Below are 15,608 nucleotides of genomic sequence, written 5' to 3'. Positions count from 1 at the left end.
TGCTCATGCTGTGCAGTGGTATCTGTCTATATCTCTGTATAGCAGTATCTGCCTGTACTTGCTGTGCAGTGATATTGGTCTGCACATGCTGTGCAGTGGTATCTGTCTGTATTTGCTGTGCAGAGGTATCTGTCTGTACCTGCTGTGCAGTGGTGTCTTTCTATACATGCTGTGCAGCCATATCTGTCTGTACCTGCTGGGCAGCAGTATCTGTCTGTACACGCTGTGTAGCAGTATCTGTCTGTATCTCTGTGCAGCAGTATCTGTTTGTAGATGCTGTGCAGTGGTATCTGTCTGCACTTGTTGTGCAGTGGTATCCTTCTGTACCTGCTGTGCACTGGTATCTGTCTGTACCTGCTGTTTAGCAGTACTTGTCTGTACTTGCTGTGCAGTGGTATCTTTCTACATGTGCTGTGTAGCAGTATCTGTCTGTATCTCTGTGTAGCAGTATCTGTCTGAACCTGCTGTGCAGGGATATCTGTCTGTACATGCTGTGCAGAGGTATTTGTCTGTATTTGCTGTGCAGATATATCTGTCTGTACCTGCTGTGCAGTAGTGTCTTTCTATACATGCTGTGCAGTGGTATCTGTCTGTACCTGCTGTGCAGTGGTAACGTTCTGTACCTACTGTGCACTAGTATCTGTCTGTACCTGCTGTTCATTGGTACTTGTCTGTACCTGCTGTGCAGTGGCATCTGTCTGCATGTGCTGTGTAGCAGTATCTGTCTGTATCTCTGTGTAGCAATATCTGTCTGTACCTGCTGTGCAGTAGTGTCTTTCTATACATGCTGTGCAGTGGTATTTGTCTGTACCTGATGTGCAGTGGTATCCTTCTGCACCTGTGTGCACTAGTATCTGTCTGCACCTGCTGTTCATTGGTACTTGTCTGTACCTGCTCTGCAGCAGTATCTGTGTACATGTGCTGTGTAGCAGTATCTGTCTTTATCTCTGTGTAGCAATATCTGTCTGTACCTGCTCTGCAGTGATGTCTGTCTGTACATGCTGTGCAGCAGTATCTGTCTGTACATGCTGTATAGTAGTATCTGTCGGTATCTCTGTGCAGCAGTATCTGTTTGTACATGCTGTGCGGTGGTATCTGTCTGTACCTACTGTGCACTGGTATCTGTCTGTACCTGCTGTTCAGTGGAACTTGTCTGTACCTGCTGTACAGCGGTATCTATCTGTGTGTGCTGTGTAGCAGTATCTGTCTCTATCTCTGTGTAGCAGTATCTGTCTGTACCTGCTGTACAGTGATATCTGTCTGTACATGCTGTGCAGTGGTATTTGTCTGTATTTGCTGTGCAGAGATATCCGTCTGTACCTGCTGTGCAGTAGTGTCTTTCTATACATGCTGTGCAGCGGTACCTGTCTGTACCCGCTGTTCAGTGGAACTTGTCTGTACTTGCTGTACAGCGGTATCTATCTCTGTGTGCTGTGTAGCAGTATCTTTCTCTATCTCTGTGTAGCAGTATCTGTCTGTACCTGCTGTACAGTGATATCTGTCTGTACATGCTGTGCAGTGGTGCTTGGAATATGTGGCTGGTCGTATTTTATTTATTTGTTCTGGTTTGTAGTGAAACTATTCAGTGGTACTTGTCTGTACCTGCTGTGCAGTGGTGTCTATCTCTATGTGCTGTGTAGCAGTATCTGTCTCTATCTCTGTGTAGCAGTATCTGTCTGTACCTGCTGTACAGTGATATCTGCCTGTATATGCTGTGCAATGGAATTTGTCTGCATTTGCTGTGCAGAGGTATCCGTCTGTACCTGTTGTGCAGTAGTGTCTTTCTATACATGCTGTGCAGTTATATCTATCTGTACCTGCTGTGCAAAGGTATCTGTCTATACATGCTGTGTAGCAGTATCTGTCTGTATCCCTGTACAGCAGTATCTGTTTGTACATGGTGTGCAGTGGTATATGTCTGTACCTGCTGTGTAGTGGCATCCTTCTGTACCTGCTGTGCACTAGTATCTGTCTGCACTTGCTGTTCAGTGGTACTTGTCTATACCTGCTATGCAGTGGTATATGTCTGTACATGCTGTGTAGCAGTATCTGTCTGTATCTCTGTGTAGCAGTATCTGTCTGTACCTGTTGTGCAGTGATATATGTCTGTACATGCTGTGCAGTGGTATCTGTCTGTATTTGCTGTACAGAGGTATCTGTCTGTACCTGCTGTGCAGTAGTGTCTTTCTATACATGCTGTGCAGCGGTATCTGTCTGTACCTGCTGTGCAACAGTATCTGCCTGTACATGCAGTGCAGTCGTGTCTTTCTATACATGCTGTGCATCAGTATCTGTCTGCACCTGCTGTGCAGCCATATCTGTCTGTACATGCTGTGTAGCATTATCTGTCTTTATCTCTGTGCAGCAGTATCTGTTTGTATATGCTGTGCGGTGGTATCTGTCTGTACCTGCTGTGCAGTGGTATCCTTCTGTACCTACTGTGCACTGGTATCTGTCTGTACCTGCTGTTCAGTGGAACTTGTCTGTACCTGCTGTACAGCGGTATCTATCTGTGTGTGCTGTGTAGCAGTATCTGTCTCTATCTCTGTGTAGCAGTATCTGTCTGTACCTGCTGTACAGTGATATCTGTCTGTACATGCTGTGCAGTGGTATTTGTCTGTATTTGCTGTGCAGAGATATCCGTCTGTACCTGCTGTGCAGTAGTGTCTTTCTATACATGCTGTGCAGCAGTACCTGTCTGTACCCGCTGTGCAATGGTATCTGTCTGTACATGCTGTGTAGCAGTATCTGTCTGTATCTCTGTGCAGCAGTATCTTTTTGTACATGGTGTGCTGTGGTATATGTCTGCACCTGCTGTGCACTAGTATCTGTCTATACCTGCTGTTCAGTGGTACTTGCCTGTACCTGCTGTGCAGTGGTGTTTGTCTGCATGGACTATGTATCAGTATCTGTCTGTATCTCTGTGTAGTAATATCTGTCTTTACCTGCTGTGCAGTGATATCTATCTGTACTTGCTGTGCAGTGGTATCTGTCTGTACATGCTGTGTAGCAGTATCTCTCTGTATCTCTGTGCAGCAGTATCTGTTTGTACATGCTGTGCAGTGGTATCTGTCTGTACCTGCTGTGCAGTGGTATCCTTCTGTACCTGCTGTGCACTGGTATCTGTCTGTACCTGCTGTTCAGTGGTACTTGTCTGTACCTGCTGTGCAGCAGTATCTGTCTGTACATGCTGTGTAGCAATATCTGTCTCTATCCCTGTGTAGCAGTATTTGTCTGTACCCGCTGTGCAGTGATATCTGCCTGTACATGCTATGCAGTGGGATTTGTCTGTATTTGATGTGCAGAAGTATCAGTCTGTACCTGCTGTGCAGTGGTGTCCTTGTGCTCTAGTATCTGTCTGTTCCTGCTGTTCAGTGGTACTTTTCTGTATCTGCTGTGCAGCAGTATCTGTATGTATGTGCTGTGTAGCAATATCTGTTTGTATCTCTGTATAGCAATATCTGTCTGTACATGCTGTTCAGTGATATCTGTCTGTATATGCTGTGCAGCAGTGTCTGTCTGTATCTCTGTGCAGCAGTATCTGATTGTACATGCTGTGCAGTGGTATTTGTCTGTACCTGCTCTGCAGTGGTATCCTTTTATACTTGCTGTTCAATGATAATTGTCTGTACCTGCTGTGCAGCAGTATCTGTCAGTATGTGCCGTGTAGCAGTATCTGTCTGCATTTCTGTGTAGCAATATCTGTCTGTACCTGCTGTGCAGTGATATCTGTCTGTACATGCTTTGCAGTGGTATCTGTCTGTATTTGCCTTGCAGTTGTATCTGTCTGTACATGCTGTGCAGCAGTATTTATCCGTACCTGCTGGGCAGCTGTACAATGCACTGCTCCTTTCTAGGGCACGTTATTTACTGCACTGGGTGCTGTTGGTACCTCTTTACCTGCTGGGACTCTGTAAAGTGCACTGCATCTTCCTAGTGCACATTATTTTCTTCTCCAGTTGCAATGTATCTTTATTTTTGATTGGTGTCTGTAAAGTGCACTGCACTATGATAGGGCACACTTCCTGTTGCAGTGCATCATGTGTTCCATATCTTATCAGAGCACATTACATTCTACCAAGGCATATTTTTGCTGATCTGCACATGCAAGCCTTTATAAAACACTGCACCAACTACAAAACTTTTTTTCCGTGCAGGATGGAATTTTAAAAAGTGCAGTGTTTCTTAGTAGGGCATGCAGAACACACAGTCGATTGTGCCAGGCACATCCTTTCTATCTGCATATTTGCACAGTGGTACAGGTCGAACTTTTGAAATTCTGTACTTCTGCATTATATAGTATAGACTAGATTCAGACTTGCTGTTGACTATTTTGCATCACTCTCCTCTAAACCAGGCATCTTCCATTAAGAGACCCTCTCTGCATCCTTGTGGGACAAGTGTGTAGCTCAGATTCTATCTGAGTTGGGGATTGCTGGACAAAAGCTCAGTTTGGGGCTTTCCCATTAGTAGTAGTTTGTCTTAAAACTGCTGAATGTTGCCTGTATTTAAGCCTAGTATGTATGTAGCTGCATATTGCACAACAGGGATTACTGCTGCCCTTAACAGGCAAAAATGCCTGGAAACTTAAATTTTCCTTAAATGTCTGTCAGTAGAACCCTCCCAAGTGTTCTGTTGCTCTGCAGGCAACTCAGCTGCACATTGAGCAGCATTGCCACAGCTCTTCCCCTAAACTGTGAACAGAATAAGCCCCACTGATCTAACTTACCCACTCCCCAAGAGTACTATGGTATAAGCCTGTCATTATGGATGGTCACATTCCCACCTTTTCTCTCACCAGACTGATTGACTTGGGCATCCTGAGACAGTGTAGTAATTGCCTCATGTATACTGACAACCACTTAGTCCTGAAACAAACAAATACTGTATGTGAGAGATGTAGTTATACTATCAATTTGGAAACAATCCTCTCATGTAACAAAAAAAAAAACATCAAACAGGTTGTTAGATCATGCATTCACCTCTCACACAAGTTCAGGACAAATCACATAAACCCACATACATGGAGGTACTCACTAGAAGCCTACCCAAAGATCAGAGACATCCCAAGTACAAATTATCTGCACACACACCTCCACATGTATAGAAACCACTCACCAAATAAGCCCGTAAGGCAAAACACCTCAAAACCTAATGTCTTGGTAATAGGAGACTCCATAGTGAGACACACAAATGTCCCCCTCATTGGGATGGACAAGAAGAAGGTCATAGTCAGCTGCCTATCAGGTACCAGGATCCATCAGATCACACATGTACTCAGATCACTCAACAAGTACTGTTATGACTCTGTCATTGTCCATGTTTGGGTGAATGACTTGAGATGTACCTCTCTGGGCTAAATGAAGAGAGACATGATTAAACTCTCAGATGATGTATCCCAGGCAGGTATGACCCTAGCCCTAAGTAGCATTCTACCTTCACCCAGGATGATGCCACAATGTAAACAAAAAATGATTACCTTCAATAATTGGCTTAGTTTCTGGTGTCATTCCAGGGGAATCCAGTATTTGTCATCCTGGGAAGACATGGTCGACAGGCCACACTGCTATGCCAGAGATGGTCTGCACCTGTCTTCCCTAGGCTTTTGGATACTGCTAAGGTACTTGCCTCGCCCATAGTGCCTTTTCTAGGAAATGCCAAAATGACAACATTTCCAACATAGCAAAATCCACTTGAGACAAACATAAGGCTCTGCTGCTTAATGCTAGGAGTTCCCTACTTCACCCACTGGAGGCTCTGCCTTCCTGCACTCCCTGACTCTTTTTCCCATGTAACCTTACAGCTCCTTGCTATACATGCTCCTTCGAAGGGTAGGCCCTCCAACTTTGAGAGTAAGTCCTGTGGCAAAATTCCTGTAGAAGGAGAATGAGGAACAGTGGACAGGATGCTGGGAGCCCTCATGCTGAGGCAGCTTGTCATTTCTTTATCAGGGACCTTGATATGATGTTATGTCAATACTCTGGGTACACACATCTGCCAAACAAAGAGAGGAAGTCATGTTATGTCCCCTTAGAGAATTATACTGTGGAGCCCCTGGTATTCACCAAAGGTTATTTTATTTTATTTTTGAGTGGAGCTGTACATTGCTGAAGGGTTCATCACAAATATTTCTGCCTCATACACAGCCTGATGCATTCAAAAACAGCCATTTAAATAAACTACTTATTCTCCAGAATAACAGCTGACTTAATGAGAATGTGAATATTGTTTCTGAAACACCAGTGAATGAAGAGCAAAGCACTGATTGTATTGCACAGGTTAACAATTTGGAGATGAAAGTATGATTATACAAACATTTACAGTGCCAGAGAAAAAGCTTCCAGGCATATCTGGCAACTGGAATAGTTCCATGAGGATACAGTGATACTTATCCAACTTTATTGAAGAAATGGCAGGAGATGAACTTTAGACGTAGGTGCATATTAGTCTAATGAATAACACTTTTGTGGAGACTGAGAAAGACCTGTTAGATGAGATATCACATCTTATAATTAAATTGGTTGATCTGACATGTTTTAATGTGATTATATCTGTTTATAACGACATGTTGGATCATTTGAATGTATACTAACAATGTCTGATTCAATTAAAAAAGAGAATCATGATATTAACGAATAAACGTGAAAAATGATTGACAGCATAAATGACTAATAACAACTAGTCTGCTGTCTGATGTGGAGCCTCAGTGTATTATTTTGATCCTGTTGATTTGCCCATACGTCACAATATTGAAACTGTGCATTTATTTGAGACACTGCATGCTGGTAACAGTAACATCAGTTTGAATGGCTGTTGTATTATGTTCAAAAAGATATGTTGGTCGTGTCAGAATTGAAGGGGCAGTACTAGTGCCACCTACTGAGTTTTACCAGGAAAATGGCAAAAGCACTAACATTTAAATTGCGCAGTTAAGATTTTTCACCATCGAGTAAGCATTGAGAGAGTCGCTGAGGGGTACAAGAAGAAATTAATGAAGAGGCAGAGAAAATAAAAAAGGGGCCACAAACACAGCAGCACAAGACAAAACAGGTAGCAGAATGTATGTCAATTTGTACATTTATATTGTTTTTACAAACTGAAATTATTATTGTGTTATTAAAAAAGGTCTGACTTTTGCTCCTGCCACAAGTGTTAATTTCTTAGAAACATGAACAGTATTAAGACTGTTTGTAGGAAATATAAATCTCAAGCTATTGTTTCAGAATAAGGTAACTGATACTTTGCAGATATTAATGTGGTCAAGTGCATACCTATTAGTTAACTTATAGTAACAGATTTTTACAGTATTTGTGAAATTTATAAATTACTTAATGATACAAATACTTCTAAAAATTACAATTTGTCAAATGCTGAATATCTCTCACTGCATAAATTTTGTGATGACACTAAACTTATTAAACAGACAGAAAAGGGAGATGTTGATAGTTTTAATGAATAAATGTCATTATGTTGTTGACACAATGCAGTTATAAACTTCCACAAAACCTTTACATGAAGTGAATAGAATGTCTCTAGAAACTGTCACAAAAGGAAATATTGCCAGCCTAGCTATCTGGAATTTTGTAAGTGGTTGTGTGTCATTTGTGAATATCAACATGATTCATATGCCTGTTACAAATGTATTAGAACTGTATGTCATATTGTATAGACGTGTGCTGAAGAGATATTTTTATGCGCTATTGTAACAGTTTATATATATATATATATATATATATATATATATATATATAAAATGTATATATATATATATATATATATATATATATATATGTAAACAAGGAAGATTGAAAAACAGGAGATTAACTTGCAAAACGTCAGAAGATTGGTTGAGGTTAAGTTACTTTTCAGTTTCAGTCAACAATAGGCAGGGTGTCTTTACTAGAGGACTCACTGTGTTGCCTTGTATCTTGTACTTGTTCCTTGCAAGTATCCCAGCAGCAGTATCTGATATATTAATTTAAGAACTCTCTGAGAGAGAGAGAGAGAGAGAGACAGTTTGTTTGTGTCTTTCGGCTTTTCCCGGTTAGGGGTCGCCACAGTGGAACTTCGGTCCGCTAATGATTGGCAGTAGATTTTCACGTGCTGGCTTGCCGGGCCTAACGCACAACCTTCAATGAAGGAACGTCCATTCACGCATGTCGACACACAGAAGACGCTCTAACTGAGAATCGAACGGGCAATGTCTAACTGTGAGGCGACAATGCTACTGCAGTACCACCACCGCAGTTCTGAGAGAGACACAGTAGTACATTTTGCATTTTGTCTCTGACCTGGCAGCATCAGCTGGGGAAACTCATTCACCACATCTGTCTTGCTTGCTCTGTAAGTAAGTTAACTAGGGTACAGCAATTTCTTTTACATAAAGTTAGGAATATAGTAAAGATTAGTTTAGATGTTTTCTGTATTTATTTGAAGCTGTCCTGCAAAATTGTTTTAAATATTCCCTGTGATTTTGAACTCTGAAGTTACTGTGATGAGTTACTGAGTATTTTCTTGTTCTTTTATTATTATTAAATATATTTAAACCTGTCTTTGTGGCTGATATTTATGAGACATATTTTAAGCTCTTAAAGTACTTGCATATCTATTTGTGACACTGTGCAGACAACTCCTAATAGCATTGCTCTTGGTCAAACTACCATTTGGATTAATAGGTACATTACATAGTAAGATTGGATACCCTTTGGTAAGGGCCTTAAAGTAGTTAATAAGTAGTGGCTGGTGGCATAGTGTGGGCAAAAGAGGGCATAGCTAGTAAACCTGTGCTAACTTTTCCCAGGTGTGTGTGTGTGTGTGTGTGTGTGTGTGTGTGTGTGTGTGTGTGTGTGCAAGTGTGTATGTGTCAGCTACATGGACAGGGACATGAAATACTGGTTGGACAGAGAGGGTGCTGGAGGTTTTGGCTTGGCCAGTCAGCTGAGATCTCAACCCTATAGCTGTGCCAGTGGGGAGTCTTATTGGGTATCTGGAGAAAGAGGTAGAAACCAGCCCCAGACTGTCTGTGGCCTCTGTGTGCTCTTAAGGGAAATTGCACTTTCCTGTGTGTACATGTCATCCTCCCAGTATGTACATCCCTCAGTGTTGCCAGTGGTGGGATTGAGGCTCCATGATTACTGGGCCAGTGCCGGAGCATCACAGAAACACTAATTTGTAAGACTGAGAACATATCCTATGATTTGAAATTGCTAGTTGCTTATAAATATTTGTCACCTCTCCAAGAATTCCAGTATTATATGCATTTTCAAATATTTATAAGAACTTGGAATATCTTCCCATGTGACCCATTATATTTGGAAATTGGAATGTAACCAAATCCTGTCAATGTATTTGGGGAAAGTAACAATATTTTGCAAACACTACACGACTGGCAAAAGGATATGAGCAAAGGTTATACAGTATTAATCCATTTATATTGTTATACTAAATAATTTTGGAGTACACCTTTTGAATATTTATGTAATTTTAGTAATATAACAGCATAAAGAATAGATGCAATGTGTCTGTTATTAAATGCCATAATTTATCTATTGTTATACACCAGTAGCAAACACATATGCTAATATAGCAGTATGTATATACGAAGATGAACATATGTATAATACTGTGTCATCATTTAATAAGCATATTTTCTTTTATAAATCTTTTGCAGGTGATTTTCCTTTTTTTTGGATGGCAATGGATATTAAGAGGTTAAGTGATTTTACAGAGTATTTATATAATAGTTCTGATTCTTCTGAATTTTTGACATTTAAGCTAACTTTCTTCATATAACCAAAAATGATGCACATTCAGGAACCACAGCTAAGTGCTTTAGTTTCCAATATAATACGATTTTGTCACTGCATTGTGAAAGATCCCATCACAAACTTTAAAAAAATCACAAAGGTCACATGACTCATCCTTCATCATTTTCCCATTAACACTGATTCCATAATAAAAGTCCCAAAAATCTATTAATAAAATATTTACTAATAAGCATTCTTAAAAATCTGAAAGTTGTTTATAAAATTTACAAAAATAAATGACTATCTCTACTGACACAATACAGGATAAAAAACATTTTAATCCATTCAATCACATCCCTACAAATGAGCTGTCCTTAGTTTTAACACAATAGATACAGGTACTGTATATCATCATTCAGAACTGATGCTTTAACCCCATACAATTTGAATTGACCAGCAATTATTTATTTTTGTCTCCCAGGGACCACCTATAACATTTGCCATAACATTTTCTGGTATAAAAAACAAAACAACTTTACCAATTTTTCTATGCTTAAATAATGCAATAATTTCCACAGTTTTCTGTATTGTAATAGTGTTCATAAATTCTCATTTTCAAGGTTTGTTCCATTTTCCCTGCATAGAAGGATGGGCAGATTTTTTAACAAGGTAGATATAGAACTCCTTTACTACAGCAGTTGTTCATTCAGTGGCTCTAACTGTATAATCACAACTCTGTCAATATATATGAACTGGGTTAGATATATATCTACATTGGTTAAATGAACCACACCTATACATGCCCATTTTTGGCAGGCAAATTTTGTTCTTCATTTTAACCTTTTCCATGAACTCCTTAATATGCTTTCTTTTCTTATGTATAATATCTGGTAACCCTCCCCCCCAGTATTTCACCAATATAATGGAGACGTGAAAACATCAGCCAATTTCTCCCCATACTTTCCTTGACTTCCTTGGTGTCATGACTGTTTTGCAAAACCAAATCTCTATCAAAATGGTTTTCCTTACCCCCCCCCCCCATAACAGGGGACAAAAAAATTAAGACCTTCCCCATTTTTGGAATGTATTTATTACCCTAACCTTCAATGATCTCAGCCAAACATTCTACCAACCTCTCATGTGTTTCTATAAAAAAATAAATATAAATCATCCATTTGGTGTACAAAGACCAAAGATTAGAGAAACGTAAATTAAAAATATATTTTCTCTCCCATGTCCACGGGGCCATGTTGTCATATATGAGGACATATGTCACCCCATTGCCACACCTTGGACCTGTTTGTAAAATTCACCTTCAAAATATAAAAAAAAGTATTATTCAAAACCACTTCCATAAATTCCATCAATAAATTCACTTTCAAATTATTCAGGAAAGCACATACAGATATGGCCTCCTCAAACCATTCCAACCCAACATGGTGAATTATCACAGATATAAGATCAACAATAGTGATGAGTATTAAATCATCCTTATAAAGTTCTTCTGTTGCCAACCCCAAGTATTTCCAAAGAATTTTTCAAAAGATACTTATGTTAATGAATAAATGTTTTAAATTTCCTATCTCTGCAAATTGCTAGGAGCTGTGTTTTTGACCCCTGTCATGGTAACACTGATCTTAAGAAGAGTTGTATAAGTTTTTATGCACTTTGGGAATGCCAAATACAGATGAACTGGATGATGGTTGATGAACTTTAAAATATCATAAATGTTTTTAGTAGTAGAACCTTGTAATAAAATATTGTAAATCATCAGGATTATTGAATCATAGACCATATTAATTTCAGCTCTAGAGACTTCCAGATTGTTGTTACTCCCATGTAAGATACACATCACATGCTCACTATAATCTACAAACTCCATTATAACCATTCCCTGTCCTTGTCAGATTCCTATGCTCTCAAGATTTTATTTCCTACAAGTTCTTTTAAAAGTTCTTTTTCTTCCTTGTCCAAATAGTAATTGAAACTAATTTCCTTTTCTATCATTTTTCATAAATTAATAAAACTGGATGAGTAGGAGAGTAGTAAACACTTTTTTTCTTTAAACCTTAATTATTAAATGTACCTCCTTTTTTGAAAAAGAAAGATTAAATTTGATTTCCTAATAAACATAATTAACATTCATTAATGCCTCCACTATATCAGATCCACTTGATGGAACAAAATTAAACCCTTTAAAAAAAGATTGAAATATTGTGGCTTTATTTCCAACCCATTATAGTTACAAATCATAAAATCTTCCATAGTATACACTAGACCACTGCTAGAAATCACAATAGCCTTGTTTTTTGTCTGGGAAGTTATCATTGTTTTCCTATACCTCTTCCTCAGCCCCTTTGTTTTATCATAGAATTGTGTTGGGGTCTACTGCCTGGGGAGCCAATTCTCATCTGGGTTGGTCAAATACTTCCACTTGCAGGCTAATCTCCCGGACCACCTCAGCGGTGGAAAGTCTAAACGGTCTTATTAAATACACTGTCAGTGCCCCTATCCTCCCCATATTCTCCTCTATAAGACTGTCCTGCTTCCCTTATGTAAGATTGTCCCGTTTCCCCTCTATTTGTCTATGAAAGCTATTTTTCAGTAAAGGGGAACACTTTGTTATTATAATAACCCTTTCTATCTTTTTCTAACTTATCTACCTTCATTTTCTTAATATGTCCAAACGTTGAATCTGTTTTATCAAAAACTCTATAATATTTATCTTTTTCCACTGAAAATAGTAAACCCTGTATTATTTTCTCATTGAGAATACTAATTCCCTCTAATAATTTGTCCTAAAGTCTCTGATTATTCCTAATAATGCATTTTATCTTGTAAATCTCAATCCTCTTAAGTACTCATCTGTTCTTAATAAATTCATTCAAAATCTCACTTTCAATACAGACACAGAAAAATAATTTTTTGGATATTTCTTTACAAGTTAATGAAAGGATGATAACTATTTATATTTCTAGGAAAGATATTCAGGGCAATAGATATTTATATAGAAGTATGCATTCTGGATACGTATTAAATGAAAGCCAGTTTTTGAGGGTTAGTACACTAACTATAGTAAAGGAAGATTATGTGCAAGAAATTAATTAGATGTCTGATGATTTTAAAATGAGAGGGTGTGATAAGAAGTTGTTGAATGTCAATAAGGAAAGTGTATTGAATAAATGTCAACAGTGTGCAAAATCATACTGTTCTAAAACACAGCAGTCGCTACTAACAGATCCAGTGTCTCTGATGCAGCATGTTATCAACTTTAATAGGAAGTTCAGTTATGTTACAAATATTAAAAATAAGTGGGCAGTTATCTGTTCTTCAACATACATTAAAATGTTTGTCGGAGAATGCCCAAGTTTCTTTTACAAGAGATTTAATACTTTAAGGAAGATTTATGCTATTAAGCTCTAAACTGCAAAAGAAAGATACAAATTAGAAAATAAAGAACAAATCTGTTTTATTTTTCTTCTGTGTTTTATTTATCAGTTTTTTAAAGTTTTCCACCAGTGATACTATAATTATACACCTTTTGACAAACAAAGGATATAACTTCAAATGTGTTTCTACATTGTTGTACAAAAAACATTGTCTATTGAGCCACATGTACATCATGCCTAAGTTTCTACATCGGCAAAAGTAAAAGAAAATTGAACCAAATGATATCTCAAACATTTCTGTTCTCCCTCTCTCTCTCCATATACATGTATATATATTTACGTGTGTGTGTGTGTGTGTGTGTGTGTGTGTGTGTGTGTGTGTGTGTGTGTGTGTGTATATATAGGGTCTATATTAAATCACCGAACACTTAAAAAAGCGAACAGTGATTGATCGACTCTATGTAAGTGAAAGCTTACAATGTCAAAGTGTCAGAACAGTGATTTTTTTTTCCCTTGGAAAAAAAATCGCTGCTCCAACAAAAATAAATAAATAAATAAAAATCAATTTCAAAAATGACATTAAGTGATTGGCTTTACCCCCACACCCCCCTACTTAAATATACCAACTCTGAGACTGCACTACAGTGCCGAAAATGGCAAAGTACCAAAGCGGCCAAGCGAATTCTTTCCCAGGGAAAGAATTTGTTTAACAACATTTCGATATTTTGGATTTTTAGCCTGTTAAGGTTGACCAAGACTCATTTGAAAGAATGGGTCTTCAGTCTTCTAATATAGACCCGATATATATATATATATATATATATTTATATATATATATATATATATATATATATATATATATATATATATATATATATATATATATATAGATATATATATATATATATATATATATATATATATATATAGATATATATAGATATATATATATATATATACATATAGCAATGAGCTTCCTAATGCTTTGGCAAAGCATATTTCAAAGATTGGTGATTGGTACTGAGCATAATTTCATGTTTACAGTGATTCAAATGACTTACCAGCCTTTGGTACGGTGATATTTTATTAAATGCAGAATTTGCACAATACAGATAGATTACACATGTATCAACCTACTATGAATATTTGTGTCAGTATAAAACTAGTTTAAAAAAAGAAACAGTTTGGACTAAAATAATGGGGATCAGTGTCATAGGCAGCAAGACATTTCTCTGTGGTACATTTGGTTGGGGGCACATGGCTGTAGTGACATTCATCTGTGGAGATAAATGGCTGTTGCAAATTCGTTGTGGGCAAAGAGAAGTGTACACTGTCATGCCCACAGCTACAATAAACAAGGGCATGTGGGCAGGGAAAGTTATAAGTGTTGTGCTGGGTGTACAGCACATGGTTATGTAACTATAATATGGAGGGAATCCAGCAAGCTACTGCAGTTACACTTACACTCCTGTATGTGTTTTAGGTGATATTCACAAACACTGTGAAGTGGTGATAGTTAACACACACCATCAATAAGGGCACTGCCCATTGTACATTGTAGTGTCACTGGCCCTGCCACTGACATGCCCACTGGACATGCTGTGGCTGATACCTACCATAATATCTGTTACTTCTACATACCTTGCAGTCATGCACATTATTTTTCTGCAGTACATTAGCTTATTGAAGCTGTGAGCATGGCACTACATGCTTCCCTTTGTTCTTAGGGAATCTGCAACATCCATATCCCTCTGCAGTTGAATGCCACTTCAGCCATGAGCCCCCAACCAAATGTACTGCAAGGAAATGTCTCTTCACCAAGAAGTGTGAAAAATGTGTAGATGAATGCAAAGTGGGATTGTTGTTAGTCACCCTATGATATCCAAACCTTTTGAACACCATGTGGCAACAGTTGTCATGAAGTCCTTTTATTTAGCCCAGTTAATTGTCAAAAGGCTATCATCGTGGACTAAAGAGGCAATCACTCCCTTAAGCTCAGCATTAATCAATCCAATTTTCTAGTATCAAGTACCCTTTCAGATATCAAACAGTTAGAAAGACCTCAAATGTTCCTAACCACAAAGATTAAAAGCCTAAAATCTCTGAGCTACCAGGAGAGGCTGGAAGCTCTATTCCTTCATTTTGTGAATTATAGGCTTTTGAGGATAGATTGCTGTCTTTCTTACCATACCATTAGAGGTCTGATTGATGTGCACCTCCAGCTTCTCAATAAATTCAATGTCTCAACCAAAACAAGAACCAGGGACCTAATTTTTTATCAACAAATAAACATTAGGAAGAGAAAGGTTTATAATCTTGGGCCTCACAAACCTCTGAAATGAACTTACCTTGCATGTTAAACAGTGCGACTTACTATCTTCCTTTAAACCAGATAACTGGCTGGGTATCCAAGACTTTACTCTGAGATTGGATGGCATAACCTTCCTGGAGAAAGTAGCTGCATCCTGAAGAA

At 38.3% G+C, this 15,608-nt stretch overlaps 1 protein-coding gene across 1 annotated transcript in view; it reads right to left on the bottom strand.

The window, feature by feature from the left end:
* The window catches only part of SLC1A1 (solute carrier family 1 member 1), an 827,126-nt gene that overhangs the window by 243,540 nt on the left and 567,978 nt on the right, over window positions 1–15,608 (bottom strand). The window lies entirely within an intron of this gene.

Source organism: Protopterus annectens, chromosome 2.part0 (assembly GCF_019279795.1).
Source record: "Protopterus annectens isolate FY-2018-M chromosome 2.part0, PAN1.0, whole genome shotgun sequence".
Lineage (NCBI taxonomy): Eukaryota > Metazoa > Chordata > Ceratodontiformes > Protopteridae > Protopterus > Protopterus annectens.
This window is presented reverse-complemented; position numbering and strand designations above follow the sequence as displayed.